General features: G+C 40.6%; 1 protein-coding gene across 3 annotated transcripts in view; it reads right to left on the bottom strand.

Moving 5' to 3' along the window:
• Positions 1–18,129, bottom strand: part of LOC131229686 (phytochrome C) — a 36,444-nt gene that overhangs the window by 8,125 nt on the left and 10,190 nt on the right. The gene's annotated exons all lie outside the window — the stretch shown is intronic.

Raw genomic sequence — 18,129 nt, 5'->3', positions numbered from 1 at the left:
TGTCATTCATATCGCTTCCAATCCATTTTTCATAAACACCCCAAACATATTGAAGCTAATTGTCATTTTATTCGTGAGAAGGTTGTTGATGGCAAAATTTCTACTTTATCCCTTCTACTAAACAACTTGTTGATGTCTTAACTAAGGCACTTTTAGTTGAAGGGGATGATTTATTCAAAGCAAGTTAGGCATGACTGATATCTACGCCTTAGCTTGAAGGGGAGTGTTGACATAATTGGACCATATCCCTCTAGGCCATGGGCCATTCTCTTTACTTGGGCCTGACTTATGTCATGGACCCCTTATTTCCCTTTTATTATTTTTTTCCTATTTTACCCTTTTCTCTAAGGTTAGTTTATGTAATTTTTTAATTCACTCAATATATAAGAGAGAGGGCCAGACATCCAAGTCTCTCTCTGAGTTTCGTTTCTTCTCAAGTTCTTTCTTTCCTCTTATATGGTATCAAAGCAAGAAGGTCACTAAGGTTTCTTATCTCTTGATCTCTTCCTCTTCTCTTCTCCTCTTGTGGCTGATAAGTTTTGTCGCCAAGTTAGAATTTTCGGTGAATACTTTTGTGCTCATGTATTCTAACAATCAGGCTGCTATTTATATTGCTTCCAATCCCATTTTTCATGAACACCCAAAACATATTAAAGTTTATTGTCATTTTATTTGTGAGAAGGTTACTGGTGGCATAATTTATACTTCCTTTGTCCTTCAGTTGAACAACTTGCTGATATCTTCACTAAGGCTCTTTCAATTGAAGTGGGATGACTTGTTCAAAGCAAGCTGGGCATGATTGATATCTAGACCTTAGCTTGAGGGGGAGTGTCGACATAATTAGGCCATATCCCTCTGGGCCATGGGCCATTCTCTTTACTTGGGCCTGACTCGTGTCGTGGACCCCTTATTTCCCTTTTATTTGTTTTTTTTTTCCCTTTTTTACCCTTTTCTTTAAGGGTAGTTTATGTAATTTTTCCATTCATTTAATATATAAAGAGAGAGGGCTTGACATCCAAGTCTCTGTTTGAGTTTCTTTTCTTCCCAAGTTCTTTTTTTCCTCTTATATGGTATCAAAGCAAGAAGGTCACTAGGGTTTCTTATCTCTTGATCTATAAATCTCATCCCTTTTTGTTCTTGTCTTCTCTTGTGGCTGATAAGTTTTGTTGTTAAGTTAGAATTTTCAATGAATACTTTTGTGCCCATGTATTGCGACAATCAGGTTGCCATTCATATTGCTTCCAATCATTTTATTTTTTTTTAATGAACGCCCAAAACATATTGAAGTTGATTGTCGTTTTATTCATGAGAAGGTTGTTGGTGGCATAATTTCTACTTTCTTTGTCCCTTGTATTGAACAATTTGTTGACATCATCACTAGGGCTCTTTCAGTTGAAGTGGGATGACTTATTCAAAGCAAGCTGGCATGATTGATATCTACACCTTAGCTTGAGGGGGAGTGTTGACATAATCGGGCCATATCTCTCTGGGCCATGAGCCACTCTCTTCACTTGGCCTGACTTGTGTCATGGATCTCTTATTTCCCTTTTATTAGTTTTCTTTTATTTTGTTCCTTTTTTACCCTTTTGTCTAAGGGTAGTTTATGTAATTTTGTCACTCGCTTGATATATAAAGAGAGGGGGCTGGACATCCAAATCTCTATCTGAGTTTCTTTTCTTCCCAAGTTCTTTCTTTCATATGATAGGTCTCACCAAATGCATCCATATTTATTGACACACATAAGATCATGCTGCTCCTTAATTTGGAAAAGATAGGATCTCTCCACAATTTTCTAGATTTTGGTAAAAATTACCGAAATTCCTCTGATATAAAGTGAAATGTCCCATAAAACCACTCGAACCATCCAAGGGGACTTCCTGGTTGCCAACATTCGTGAAAAAAAAAAAAATTGTAAGGAAAGCAATACTCTATCCACACCAAAACATACATCTAAATCCCTCAATAAGTGCTCCTTGGATATGGTCCATGACCATTGTCCAACCACGTAGTGTCCATGTCCATCAGTGATATAATACGATCAACGTGATAAAGTAATTTTGAAAAACCTTCCAAATTGAACTAATTTCATTTAGAAACCAATTTGCAAAGGGTGTTGGCTAGCATTTTTATTTTCATTATCCTGATAGTCCACACGATGTCACCAACCTCTATCAAGGCTATGGATTTCTCTATTGAAGGTTGCAAGTCTCGCAAGGCCTATGCCAGTTACCCAACTCACTTTGATCATCCTAAAGGGTCATAGATTGGTGAATCAAAATACTTAGCACCAGTGTTTTAAATAGTGTGGCGTTTGGCCCTCTATAGCGTGAAGCGTAAGCTACACAATCCTTAATATTTTTAATTAAAATACTAGAAAATATGATAAAATTTCAAAAATGTATAATTTCTATGAGTTCTTGATTACGAATCTGAATCATCAACCACTTATTTCCATGCAACATCTCTCTCTCTCTCTCTCTCTCTCTCTCTCTCTCTCTCTCTCTCTCCCTCATCAGAAGAAGAAAGGTCAATGGGTTAATTTAATAAGTGATGAAGTGCTTACTTGAACCTTCCTTCTGGAGCAAATGCATGTGGTGACAATTCCATAATCAAAACTAATTACACACATGACAGTCATCACATGTGCAATGATCATGTAAGTGAGCTATGTTAACTCACTCCTAGTCATGACAATCCCTAATTACCAAAAAAGGGGATGGCCTAGAGTTTTTTTCTGGAAGGTAAATGATAATTTTACTAAAAGGAGCAAAAGACAAAAAAGTATTCAAGACAACTTACAAAACAGCTTCCTAGAAAGAATCTACATGAACCAAAGATACATTCGCAAATGGCTTGAACACCACAGTCTAAGATATGACATCCAATTGGCCTTCTGAAAGACCACGTCCAGACTACAGAACTGATTGTGAAAACATCAGTTGTTACATTGAGTCCAGATTGCCCACAAACCCACTTAAAGCAATAGGTGCCAAACAATTCCCCCCTTATGACTCAGCCTGCACCCATGCCAAACCAGGATAAGGAGTCAATCAACTTCATAATGCAGGGGCATTTTCACACCGAGCTCGAGTGGGGTGGCCTGTGGGATGCGGGGACACACTCGGGGTGGGTGACCCATGTGATTTGGGGCCCACGGGAGAGATCTCGTGTTCGAGACTCCTCACCAAGGGTGATTAATGCCATTTTACACTGGGCTCGAGTGGGGTAGCCCGTGGGATGCGGGGACACGCTCGGGGTGGGTAGCCCATGTGATTTGGAGCCCACGAGGGGGGTTCAGCTGAGGTCCTAACCCATGCGATGCAGGGCCTGGGATATGAGATAAAGGGATTAATTCGTCATACTCTAACAGTTCGAGCTTTTAGAACAGGTGGTTAATTGTCCTGCATCAAATTGATATCAGAGCGGGAGGTCTCGTGTTCGAGACTCCTCACCGGGGGTGATTAATGCAAAGGCATTTTCACACCGGGCTCGAGTGGGGTAGCCCGTGGGATGCGCGGACACACTCGGGGTGGGTGACCCCCCCCCCAACGCACGTATGCAAGGAGGAGGGCCCCACCATCGATCTGGATCGATGACGACATTCAGGGAGGGCCTCCTAGTTAGAGGACTGCATTTTGGTTCGTTGGAGTTGATCCGATAGTCATTTGAATCCCACCATAGGTTCTCATGATCGTGGCCCACTATTCTAATTAATCTAGTAATTTTGGTTTTGCTTGTTATTGTTATTAGGAATATAATGGATGGTTTAGATTGCTTCGATTAGTTGTTATTTTTTATTACTTCGTCGTTAAGTACTAGGTTGGATAAATGGCGCGAGTTTTAGGGTATAGGATTTTATTATAAATAGGCTCCCCTTGTAGTCTTTTTAATTCAATGAAGATTAATAAAATTTATGCGTTTTTCTGCTCCTCTAAATTCTTGAGTTGTGGAGATTCAATTGGGTGTGAAACCCTCCCTTCCTCGAAAGGCTAACTATCGTGGTGTGAAGCCACACCTATCCTGATTCACCCCTACCTTCTATCATCCATATTTCTCCTCCTACAATCATTCTATCTTCAAATTCATCAACATTTGCAACCTTTTTTTCTCTCTACAGTAGATTTCCAAAATCTGGCCTTGTGGGAGGGCTGAAACTTCGACGGAGCACCACACACAAACTGTACATCGGATCGAGCTAAGATTTGGAGGTTTTGGAGTCCATCCCTGGCCGACCAGGGCCAAGGTGGCCTTTTTCTGAATAGTGGGCTCCACACACGTGCGGCCGTGATCACACGCACGTGCGTCTGGGCCATTGTTGTTGTCCACACATGCGGTACTTCTCTGATTCGTCTCTCTCCTCTCTTTCACTCCTCTTTCACCCAAAATTCCTAAACCTAACCCTAAATTATTTAAATCCCTATTTTTATGCCATTTCTTTAACCTTAGGGTTCCCCGAATTGAAATTTCTGAATCCCTTGGATTGGGGGAATTATTTTTGTGCACGTGTGGATGAATTTACCCTCCCTTTGATTCTTGTTTGGTCTCTAATTTTGATTGATCCGGCCCTAGCTTGTGTAGGCCTGGATCCGCATAAGATTCCCTTTGATTGAGTGTTTGAACTTTTGTGTGAGATGTGGAATTTTGTGTAATTGTTTTTGAACTAGTGTGATCTAAAGCTTGAAAATCTTGCACATCATACTTGAATTTCATGTCCTACATCACTTCAGAAGAACCCAATAGCTATGAAAATATCTAAAAACCTACCCCCATCTCCTTCACAAATGTGCAAAGGATGATTAAATGGTCCAACAACTCATAATCCCAAAAGCACATGATACAACCATTAGTAATTGCCATATGTCTCCTTTAAAGATTGGGGATGGTCAACACCTGTTATAAGTCCAAATGGAATGAAGAAGTCCAGATGACCGATAAAGAAACACAACCAAGAAGTTTCCGGTTTTATCCAAGTGGTAGACCTACTCATCCAGCCCTTACCTAGAGAGTGGTAGGGACATTTGTGGAGGGGGGCAACATTACCTCTATTTCAAAAGGATTCCACCAGCATTTGGGCAACCAAATCACTTTGCCCCCAATGATCTCATAGCATGAAGAGATGGTCACCTTCGAATAAGTTGTCGTCGAGGCTAGATTAGGAAATAACATGCAAAATGGTCTATCAACATACCAAACATCCTCCCAGAATCTAGTGTGTGACTACCATCTCCCACTCTAACTACAACAACCTTCTTTAATATCTCTGCAATTTTCTAGACACCTTTCCACAAGCTCGACAACAAAGAAGACACTTTTGATGCCCATCCACCGTCCCGTATTTAGAGGTGATCACTAGCCTCTATATGCTTCCTCTTCCACATTGAACCTACATAACCACTTCGCCAATAATGCACCATTCATTGCTTTCAAGTCTCCAATCCCTTGTCTACCTTGTATGGCAGACGCACCTAATCCCACTTGACAAGATGGAACTTTTGCTCAGTTTCTGAACCTCTCCATAAGAAATATCTACATATTTTTTCAATCTAGAGAGCACAGAGGCCAGGCACTAAAACAGAGACATGCAATAGAGTAGCAGGTTCGACAAGGCTGCCTTGAGGAGGGTGATTCTACCCCCCATGGATGGATATCTACCCTTCCAAATCAATTACTTTCTTTCAAATTCTCTCAACAACCATGTACTACAAATGCTTCGAGGGTTTTACTTACAAATAGAGGCAGTGTTTTAAATATCAACGATATTGGCTGATATATCCCACGATATATCTTGTATCCCACGATACAAAATGCACCAGTAGTGCAATATATCCCACATGTTCGATCTGGTGAGCATTTCGAATTTCGATCCTTTTATTTTCTATAAATCCTGTTAAATTAGTGTTACATTGTTACAAATCCATGATTTTTCATGTTTTGCATGAAAAATCATGGATTGAGAGCTTCAATTTCGAAACGGACCGACTTACAGAAAATTGAAAAAAAAAAAATCAAAATTTCCCAATTTCTTGCAAATCGTTTGCAATCTTTGTGTCCAAACATCAAATCAAATATGTATGTAACCTAATCTAGTTATTCTTCTTTTGCGTTTGAATGTATTGCTTATGTTTCCACACGTCTTCTTACATTTATAAATTATATGAATAGATATTGAATATACTTGCATCAATTCAATTAGAAAACAATAGATTAGGACCCCATACAAAGAAAACCTATTATGTGTACTTGTTTTTTTGTAATGTTTTGATTTATAAGTGTATTGATGTCTTTTTTAACAATCACCGAAGTTTTATTGAAAAAATCAACTAATTTCCCAACATTTCCGCATGTTTCCAACAACAACGATACATTACAAGATAAAACCGATATATCCCATGCGATAACCGATACGTATCCGTATCCCAAGAATGCGATACATAACGCGATACCGATATTTCAAACACTGAATAGAGGAAAACCTAAATATGTCAAGGGAAGGCTGGATGTTGTTAGCTGAAAACACCAACTAGAAATCTCACCTCCTTGACCTCCAACCTGACCCTGAGAATTTCACTTTTGTAGATGTTGATTTTGAAGCCTGAAACTACTTTGAAACAAATGATAACTTTGAATAAGTTATCCACTTGAACCTCCTCCACATCACAAAATAATAGTGCATTATCGGCTAACTGGAGATGGGGAACCCGGAATGCAGCATTTTGCACACTGATACCCTCAATAAAGCCCACCGACCCTGCTTTCTCCAACATATTGCTAAGAGCTTTGACCACCATAACGAAGAAGAACAGGAGAGCAAATCCCCAAGCCAGCCTCCCTAATCACTGAAGAAGGCCTTTGGAGATCCATTCACGAGTGCAAAGTACCTTGCAAAGTTGATGCACTCCTGAATCCATTTTCTCCAAACCGCACCACAACCCAACCTTCCCAACAAGTAGTCGAGAAATTTCCAATCCATGCAATCATAGGCCTTCTCCATGTTAAGCTTGCATATGACTACTTTTCCTTCCTGACCTGTACCTAGAATCAACACATTCATGTGCTATCCACACACCATCCAAAGTTTACCTTCTATGAATAAAAGCCCCTTGAGCTATGGAGATCACTTTTCCTAGAGCCAACTGGAATCTAGAGGCAAGAATCTTCACCAAGATTTTATACAAGCTCCAAAATCAGCTAATTGACCTACAGTCCCTTGGGCATTCAGCCCCCTCTTTCTTAAGGTCTGTTTAGTTAGCTATAAATACCATTAAATGGTGGTAAGTAATGTTTACTTTGGTATTTATAGCCAGTGAGATGCTGACAGCTACAGATTTTGACAAGAAACTTGGATTGCATCATGTCGGTACCATCTAGGTGGCAAAACTCTATGAGCCCCACCATGATATATGTGTTTTATCCACGTTGTCCATTCATTTTATCATATCATTTTAGCACATGAAGCCCAAAAACGAGGTAGATCGAAAGTTCAAGTGGACCACACCACAGGATGCAATGGGAATAATGATGTCCACCGTTGAAACCTGGATAGGGCCCACCATGATGTTTATTTGACATCCAACCTATAAGGTCACACAGACGTGGATGAAGGGAAAATACAAATATTAGCTTAAACAAAAACTTCTATAGCCCCCAAGAAGTTTTCAATGGTAGGCATTCAATTCCCACTATTTTTTGTGGTGTGGTCCACTTGAGCTTTGGATATACCTCATTTTTTGGATCATGCCCTAAAATGATCTAAAAAATGAATGGATGGCGTGGATATAACACATACATCCTGGTGGGGTCTATAGAGTTTTGGCTTGGTAAAGGTTGAGTTTTGCCCAATTTTCGAGGTGACATTCCGCCTTTCTTCCAAACAATGAGCACATCTCATCATTATGCTTTTACCGCCGTTTACCGGTATTTACAGCTAACCAAACAGGCCCTTAGGGATAAGAGCTATCAATGAGGCCCCCACCTCCTTTGAAAGGCAGCACTTAAAGTTGAACTCCAATGAAAAAGCCATCAAGTCATCTGTAGATGCATTATAACCATATGTGTGGGCCACCTTGGCCACACGTGTGGTCCACTGGCCACTCATATGGTCCACATGTATGTTTTGTTTATGTTGGACTTGATTATGATTATATGTTTGGGTTAGTGTCTAGGCCCATATGTCATTGTTTTATATTCTCTCTAAACAAGGGATGTATAACTATAATTTTCATATGATTAGTGATTGCCCTAAAAATAAAAGAGAGGTGGGGGCATGTGAAGGTTGAAGCCCTCTCTCCTTCTTCTTTCCTCGCATCTTTCTTCTTCTCTTCTCTTTTCTTCATGGTTAACTACATGGTATTAGAGTGTAATTAATCTGATATTTTGCCCTTCTCTCTCTCCATCATTTTCTCTTCTTTCTTCTTTTTGGAGAAACCCTGACGTGCTTGGGGCTGACCCAACCTAATCCATTTCCCTCGTTGTACCACCACTTGGTGGGTGCTATAATCATGTTCAGCAAAGGCGTGTGAGGTCCAATTTTATGCTCTACTCCTGTGATGGGTCAAAGTAGGCCATTTCTCATCTACAGTTGAATCTATTGTCAAATCTGAAGGTTAAGGTCAGATTTGAAGACAAGATATATGTGTGAAGATTGTTGATGGTACAGATCGAAGAAAAAGTGTGCAGATAAAAGCCAGAAAGTCGGTAATGATCTAGTTCATTGTGTTCATGGATATATACATCCTACTATTTGTGTGATGTATAATTCAGTTGAAAGTTTCCCCTAGTGTGTATTCAAAGTTCTTCTTTTTGTCAAGATGGATACCAAGAATAAATCAAAGAATAATATTATGTCTACACCTGAGTCGATGTCCCACTAAATCACATCGACTAAACTGAATGGAACAAACTATCTACAATGGCTACATCTATAGAGGTTTTTCTGACAGGGAAGAGAAATGTGAAATATCTAACTTCAGTAGCAGAAAAGACCCAAATTAGGGCATTGTTGTGGAATAGTATGGAGTCTTCTTCAAGACTGCCAAAGAAGTTTGGGATAACTTGAAGGACATGTATTTGGGTTAGAGGAACCTAACTTGTATCTATGAGCTTCTACAAAACAATGTTTTCAGTATCAACGATATCGGCTGATATATCCCACAACATATCTTGTATCCCACCTATGCGATACGAAACACACACGTAGTTCAGGTATATCCCACCTATTTGATCCAGTGAGCGTTTTTTTTTTATTTTCGATACATTTTTTTACTATAAACCATGTCAAATCAGTGTCAAATAGTTACAAATCCATAATTCTTCATGTTTTACATGAAAAATCATGGATTTGGAGCTTCAATTTTGAGATTTTGAAGAGATGGTCCGAGTTGCAGAAATTTGGGAAAACTAGAAATTTCTCAATTTCTTGCAAATCAGTTGCAATTTGTGTCTAATCACAAAATCAAACATGTATGTAACTTGATCTAGTGATTCTTGGTAATTTGGGATTTTTTCAAAAAAAAATTATTTGTTTAATTAAAAATTAATTATAAATGTTAAAAAATATTTTTCTTTCGAAATTCCACTTTGATCAACGGTCAATTGGGCCCCCATTTCAAAGTATTCAAGAGTGTTTGATGAAATCATCATCACATACACTCTAATTTTGAGATTTTGGGGAAGATGGGTCAATTTGCGAAAAATTGGGAAAAAAAAAATAATCAAATTTTCTCAAATTGGAGAGGATGAGTACCAATGTTATGTTAGAGAGTATCTTCACTGGTATCATTCTACTATGACCTAGGCATAATATTGTTGGTTTGAGGAGTAGCAGTACTATGCCCAGCCTCGTCGAGATGGAGATGATGATTTTGAGCCACCGAGCAACTTTATGAGGGTCTAAGCCACATCCACACACATTATTCACAAGTATATTTCTAGTTTTCTACTTCTTTTGCTTTTAAATGTATTGCTTGTGTTTCGATACATGTGTTCTTACATTTATAAATTATATGAATAGACTTTGAATATACTTGCATCAATTTAGTCAAACAACACATGGTTAGGACCCTATACAAAGGAAACCTATTACGTGCACTTGGTTTTTGTGATTTTTGATTTCTAAGTGTGTACTAATGTCTTTTTTAACAATCCCTGAAGTTTCATTGAAAATTTTGACCAATTTCCCAATGTTTCCCAACAATAGCGACACATTATGCATTACAATCGATATATCCCATGCAATAACTGATACGCATTCGTATCCCAAGGGTGTGATACATTACGCGATAACAATATGGAAAACATTGCTACAAAATATATTTTCATTCCAACGGGAAGATAAGAGTGTGGAAGAGTACCATGCTGCCATACAGGGCATGTGCGAAGAATTAAATGTGTATTAGCCAATATCAACAAACGTTGAGACAATGTGAAGGCAGAGGGAGGAGTTCCGTGTTGCCAAATTCTTGTCTGGCCTTCAACCTGAGTTTGAACCCATGAGAGCTCGGATTCTTGGAGGAAGTAAGATCCCATCATTTATAGAGGCATTCGTCAGAGTTCAGCTGACAGATAGTATGACCATACATGGCTCGTCATCATCCAATCAGTTGGCATTAATATTTGCATCTAGCAGATGTGACAGGGGAGCTACTAAGGTGGTCATAGTCGCGGTGGTTAGTTTGAAGGAAGAGACTTAGGAGAGATCATGTTGGAGGCAGGAATACTTGGGGCAGTTGTGGCATAAATTATGGTGGTGGTCATGGTAATTGACAATGCATCAACATCATCTTTAACAACCTCCTAGAAGACATGGAAGAATATAATTAGAATCAATCCAGCTCGGGAGCTTTATCTCCACCAAGCAAGGACACCGCTTGCATTGCTTCTTCAACTTTTATCGGTTTCTCCAAAGCCATCACATCTCCTCTTGCAACTTATCAAACTCCCAATTGTCAAGGCCAGGCCTATGCCCCCTGTCATCCTTTAGAAAGTTTTGAGTAGAAGTCACTTACCACTCCACACAATGCATTTTTATTTTCAATTCTCACCCCATTAACCATCAGGCTTTTTATGTGGTTCGACCTTCATCTCGCGCGAGCTATCCTATGGAAAATTTTCGATGGTCTTATCCACCTCCTTAAGCCACATTGTTGTAGAACATTGCCACCATCTTATCTCCTTTACCCTTTAGCTTGCTTTTCTAGAGCATTTTCAAGTTGGAGCACATATTCTCCTCCTCAATCGAGAGAGAGCCATCTTCTTCCTTGATGTCAAGCAACTGAAATTCTAAAAGAATTATTTCTCCTTTTCCACCTCACCATAGTGCTCCTTTAACTTATTTTCTTTAGAAGCTTGAACATAACTTGGAACTTATGACCCACCCAACCCTCTACCTCAAATGATCTCCACCAATCTTAAACAAGCTGAATGAAGCCCCTTACAGCCATGAGTTCAAACCTAAATGCAATTGGACCCCAATCCCATCTTCAAAAAAAATAGGATGGTGAGGCCCCTTTGATTGATGGAGCAGAAAGCTTCTAAACAAACTGAGAAAACCAAAAATCTATCGAGCTTGGACATGGAAAGGCATTCTTGGTTATTTCATCATGTGTACTTCACCCATCCCATAGGAAGATCTACCAACTTATTCCTGTCTACCCAGCCTGAGAAATCACTCGTGCTTCTAGAGAAGTGAACAGAGATAGAGAAATCACCCCCGACACACCACAAGGCCTGCATCTATCTCTCACTCTATCAAGCTCCACACAAAGTGCCTCATGGATCCTAAGTATTATTCAGACCATAAACTACCGAGAGAACCCATGAAAAACCATTCACCACATTCTTCAAAAGAACAGAGACAGAGAAAGATCCCACCCACCAGTTTTCTTTGACATGTAAGTCTGAATTCCAAATGACTATCACACACCCTGTTGCCCCTACAGCATCTAGCATGGCCCAATCCCTGTGCCTTCCTCCCCAAAGACGGTTGACTGCAGTTCTATCCATCAACTGAATTTTTGATTCCTGGAAGGCCACAACATCCACCTTATGCCTCTTGCAATACCTCCTAATTTGAGCTCTTTTATGGGGGAAAGCCCAGCCCCCTCGCATTCGATAAAAGGGTTTTCATGAGTAACTCACTATAGCCCCTCTGCCCTTTCTGCCCCCCTTGGAAGGGCCAGACTTTGCTTTCATAATTTACAATCAAGATCAGCGCAGACAGCTCCCTTCTTCCCTTCGACGTCTTTCTTACCTGAAATTGATACATTTCCGCCAGCTTTTGAGCACTCCTTTCTTCAGCCAGTTGCAACAATGCCAGAAAGTCTTCCTCACAATTTCCAAATGTGACCCCAACCATCTTTTCTCCCTGTCCTATTGCTGCCCCAATCCACTGTATGCCCCGGGCCATCTGCCCTGCAAACCTTAAAGCATCCTCCCCTACGGAACCAATCTGTCTTCCCAGAACAACTGCACTCACGTAGATGGGCTAGGTCTCCCAATGCCTTTTAGACATTAAGACATACTTCGTTTCCTGAGTATATAGAAGACGTAGACCCCACCTATGATAACATCCCTTGGACATATTTCATGCACATATATAAACAAGTAACAATTGAACAACTTCCTTAACTTTGAAGAAAATAAAGTTTTTAAATGAGTTGTTTCCACGTCAGAAACCGACTTTGGTGTCAAAACTCCGTAAGTGATTTTTCTAGACCATCCTTTTGACTTCCCTAGTTGAGAAAACCTCTACTTTTCAGGAATTTCTATCTTGGACTTGTTTCAAAGACTAGAAGGAAGAGAAGACTGAGGTTAGAATTCCCGTTCAGTTCTAACTTAAGGGTCCATTCGCATGTACCCAGATGACTGTCAGAATGGATATTTGGTTGGAACCTGTAACAGCACTTCCACCAAGATTTCAAGCACCCACCATAAACTAGAACCACATTATGCGGTTTTCCATCTTTCCCACCCTAAATTGCATTCTGTTTCATTTGAGGTAGAACCTGAAGGAAATCAACTAAGATTTGGGAGGACAATCGTCCACCTGTCCTATGACCCAAGAGAAATCCAAATGCACCATAAAGCTGCATTTATTTATAAAGCAGAAATGACTAAATTGTACAAGCTTTCATTAGTATGCATATGCAGCGACTCAGCTCCCAATTGCAGTCACATTACCTTCAAGTCAGATTCAAGAGGAATGTAAGAGGAATTGTGAGTGCTACTTCCCCTCATTATAAATGCAGATTCAACTCAGCAGTGCATAGTAACACAGCTCAACTTGAACTCACTTAGATTTTTTTATTTTTTATTTTTTAAAGTACACCCACCGTCAGTTCACACTTCACTGTTAGCCACCCCCACTAGGGAATCGATACCAAGACCTCAGTGTTGAAATGAGGTATCTTTCACTCAGTCTACCACTTGAGGTATGGATCAGGGTGTTGAACTCGCTTGCATGTTGACTAAAAGCAAGAAATGACCAAGTGTTTTCAATAGCTCATGTTATGTGGCGTGTAGCTTATGCTACGTAGCATAGCTTAGCATTAACATTATAAAGCTCTTGAAAATATCTTAAGTCGCATATACCCTACGCTACACGCCAATTTGCATACACTACGCGCTACATAGCCTACGCTACACGCTACTCAGCTTACACTTAAAAGTTATTTTTCAATAAAATATTAAAATCAATTAATGTTTTCAATGGTTTCTGACATTTTTGTACTTTTTTTTTTTTTTTTTCAAAAAAAAAGTTAATCTTTTCAATGATTTTACTAAATTAATACAAGTAATAGGGTTAAATCAGTTCCTTTCTTTATCCTTATACTTAATATTTGCCCTATTTTTCCTATTATTTTAGGCTGTATTTGGTTGCACCAAATATATGAAATTTCACTATTAATCAGTAATTTGGTGTAAAATACCATGAAATTTCATGATATTTGTGCAACAAAGCGTAACCTTAATTAAAGATACAAAAGTAGCATGTAGCTTACACCTCACACTTCAGAGGGGTGAATGCTATGTTACATGCTATTCACTATTTAAAAAACTAGAAATGACAAATTAATCATCGCAGTTGCAGAGGTCCGCAAAGGATCATGGGGGCCGATAGAATTAGTTTATTCCTCATACATTTCTGATATTAAGTCCACCAAACAAAACCAAAGAAAAATGATGAGAGTTTGGCATACCAAAGGAACAATAAAATGTAACAAAACTACCATTGTGGTGCATTTCACACCCCATAGAAACTGTCTACCTGAGACTGTCCCTTGGCCACACATCGGTTATCCTTTACCACCCCATGATTAGCCAATTTGTGTTTGGAAATCGTTCCCAAACTGCCAATCGGAGGCCTCAAGAGTATAAAACCAAAGAATTTGGAATTCCAAAAAAGCAATGCAATGCAACAACATCTGAGGACGTCTTATCCATCTGAAAATCCAACTAGCAATCACTCTACCTTTGCAACAAAACCCTCGCTTGCATGAGCAGGCCAGGCTAAGTAAGGATATTTCATGATTAACAAGTTTAGTCTGGTGCAAATTTTCATGATATTTCATGAATAACAAATGTTAATATTGTAGGCTTGCACCAGTGGTCAACATTGAGCCCATATCTCTCCGTGTTGGTTATGGACAAGTTAATGAGGCATTTGCAGGAAGTGATCCCACACGTATCCTATTTGCAAATAACATAGTTCTGATTGACAAGACGAGGGGGGGCATAAACACAATGCTAGATTTATAGAGGATTGCATTAGAACCTAAAGGATTTAAAATTAGAAGAACTAAAACAAAGTATTGGAGTGCAATTTTAGTAACAATAGGAGTGAATAATGAGGAGTTAGTTAAGATTGTGGACAAAGAAGTTTCCCAAAATGATTACTTTCAACACCTAGGGTCAATAATTCATGGTTGTCGAGAGATTGAGAAGGATGTTTCCCATATAATTCTAGCTGGGTGGGAGAAATGGAGATGTGCCTCTAGTGTTCTATGTGATCACCGTGAACCACTCAAACTAAAAGGGAAATTTTATAGGAAAGCTTTAAGACCAATAATGCTTTATGGGACAAAATTTTAGGCAGATAAGGAACAACGTGCTCATAGGATAAGTGTAGTTGGAATAAGGATGTTAAGATGGATGAGTTGCAAGACGAGGAGGGATAGAATTAGAAATAATTCAAGGGAACTTAAGAAGTAGCACCAATAGGTGATGAGATGAGTGGAAGTAGACTTCGGCGGTTTGGTCATGTGCAATGGAGACCAAGAACTGTGCCAGTTAGAAGTGAGTTGGTACAAGTTGAAGGTTCTAAAAGGGTAAGGGGAAGGCCCAAAAGGACATGAATGGAGGTAGAAAGAAATGACTTGATGACCTATGGTTTAACTTGTAAGGCCCGTATCCTACACCGTACCGTTCCTTAGACACCCGCGATCCTCCCCGTCGAATTTCGGCAACCCGCGACCTATAATCGGCGTTTGTGCGCCACCCTAAGTCGCATCCCGTAGATCTGAATCGATTCAACCCGAGACTTGCACCATTGCAACCACGCCGTCGCCGCGGTTCTAACGCCGCGTCTTGCGCACCGATGCGATACCCAGGCCAGGAGTTGTGGGCCCCCGTTTATTTCAAGGAAAACGTCACGCGTTACGAATCCCGAGAGAATCTCTATCCAATCAATCACAAGTCAAGTACAACCCATCCCTTACCTATACGTCTCTCTTCACCAAGTCAAATGAACTCATGCCCATCTCATCCCTTTCTTACCAACAAGTTAAGGCAACCCATATCCTATGCCACCTCATGCCCCCATAAGTTAACAAAGCCCAAACCCTCCATGTAAGTTCCTCTTACAACACCCTCTCCTCTCTCATTCTCTCTACCATTTCCGAGCAACCCAAAGAGAGTGGACGTCCAAACTCTTCCAAGAGAGTTAAGTGTGTGGCCCACTTCCTACCCTCTCATCTCTCATCCTAGCCTTCAATCTCCATCATCCTCCATCAAAGTTGAAGCCAAGAAGCCTAGCATTCTAAGGAGCCTAGAAGATTAGCAATCGGTGGGTGTTTTGTAAGAGTAAATTTACATTTTGTTGTTGTGCCAAGTGGGGCCTACCGATCGATGGTATGGATCTCATTTTGGACCCTAGGTGTGGCCGATGGCCCACCATGATTCATATGTTCATTCCATAATGGGGCCATTCTCCATGGACCCTATCATGATGTTTATTTTTCTAGTGTGAAAAGGTCATCTAGACCATGCATTTTTGGTGGAGAAGGGATCTTCACCGTTGATTTGATTGGTGGGCCCACATGTAATGGGACCCATTTGATGTACGTCTTGTAATGCATGGAAGCACAGCCCTCCATCGCACGTTTCTCTCTCTCTCCTTCTCTCTCTCCTTTTCATGTATGATGGCCCACCTTGATGTAAGATCCACACTGTCCACCAAATGGGACACACCCACTGTCCAGCTGGGGCCCACGTTGCAGCCACCTTGCTGCCAGTTTGGGCAGACCCTGTTTGAAGGGAAACCACAAAAATCAGCTTGATGCAATAAGTGTGGCCCACTGGACGTGGGACCACCATGATTATGTATTTTATCCATGCCGTCCACCTGACTAGACGGTGGGACCCACGTACACGTGTGGAGTCCAGCACCGTCCAGCAGGGACGGTGGGACCCCACCTTGATGGTGCGTTCCTCATCTAGGTCATCCAAGGCCTGGACGCTGGAATTGTTTTTAAAAAAATAAATAAATAATAATAATAATAATAATAATACAATATATAATATAATATATATGTATGCATATTATGGTGGGACCCACCTGCCTGGCAGAGGATTGGCTGGTGTACGTTTACAGCAGCTATATAGCTGTTGTATTAACATCAGTAAGTTCTGTGGGTCTGATCACGAGGTATGTGTATATCCTCACCGTCCGTTGTTGGACGGTGGGAACACACCTTGATATATGTATTCTGTAGCCACGCCATCTGGACGTGGGACCCAACCACACGTGCTGCACGTGTGGGGTGGGGCCCACCTTGAGGTATGTGTGATATCATGCCATCCAGTCCACTGGACGTGCGGCCCTCTTGATGTATGTGTTGTACATCCATGATGTTCATCTAGTGAGCCCATTTGGAGGGTGCAGGGCCCACCTGCTGCGAGGCCCATTGTGATGCATTTGAGGCCCATGGGATGTGACCCATTATGATGTATTTTAGGCCCATGAGATGTGGCCCATTGTGATGCATTTGAGGCCCATGGGATGTGACCCATTATGATGTATTTTAGGCCCATGAGATGTGGCCCATTGTGATGTATTTGAGGCCCATGAGATGTGGCCCAATGTGATGTATTTCAGGCCCATTATGATGTATATGTGGCCTTGTGTGAGGCCCAATGTGATGTATATGAGGCCCATTGTGATGTATATGCGGCCCATATATGAGGCCCATTGTGATGTATGAGAGACCCATTATATGTTTGAAGGTCCATTGTATGTGTGAGGCCCAATTGTGATGTATGAATCTACCATGATGTATGTGATAATATTTATGTAGCCCATCCATTTTCTAGCTAGTATAAGGGTCGTGGACCCCATTGTAGTTAGATTCTAAATTCCAAATGGGCCACACCTTGGGAGCAATGACGGTTAAATATCCACGTTGTAAACAGTGGTTAAATGTCCACCGTTAGGAACCATCTTAAGGCCCACCATGAAGCCAATTTCCCCATTCTCTCTTTTAGTCTTTTACCCAGCCTTGAGTAGAGTCCCACCATAATGTATGTGTTATTGATATGCTGATCATCCATTCTTCCAGATCTCATAGGGTCATGGGCCCCATTGAGGGTCAGATCCAAATCCCAATTCCCAAGTGGACCGCACCATAGGAATAGTGGTGGTTAAAACGTTCAACCGTTGAAAACCATACCCTGTAGGGCCCACTGTTATATCTAATTTTCAACCCATCTTCCCTTATTAGGTTATCCCAAACTGTTGGGCCCCCATTGATGTTAGTGATACCCATCTTACCCTAGAGGGCTAACCCAAACCATTGAGCCCCCTTTCATGCTAGTGCTCTCCACCACCCTTGTAGGAATCACCATATCTTGTAGACT

The sequence above is a fragment of the Magnolia sinica genome, chromosome 16 (genome assembly GCF_029962835.1).
Source record: "Magnolia sinica isolate HGM2019 chromosome 16, MsV1, whole genome shotgun sequence".
Classification (NCBI taxonomy): domain Eukaryota; kingdom Viridiplantae; phylum Streptophyta; class Magnoliopsida; order Magnoliales; family Magnoliaceae; genus Magnolia; species Magnolia sinica.
This window is presented reverse-complemented; position numbering and strand designations above follow the sequence as displayed.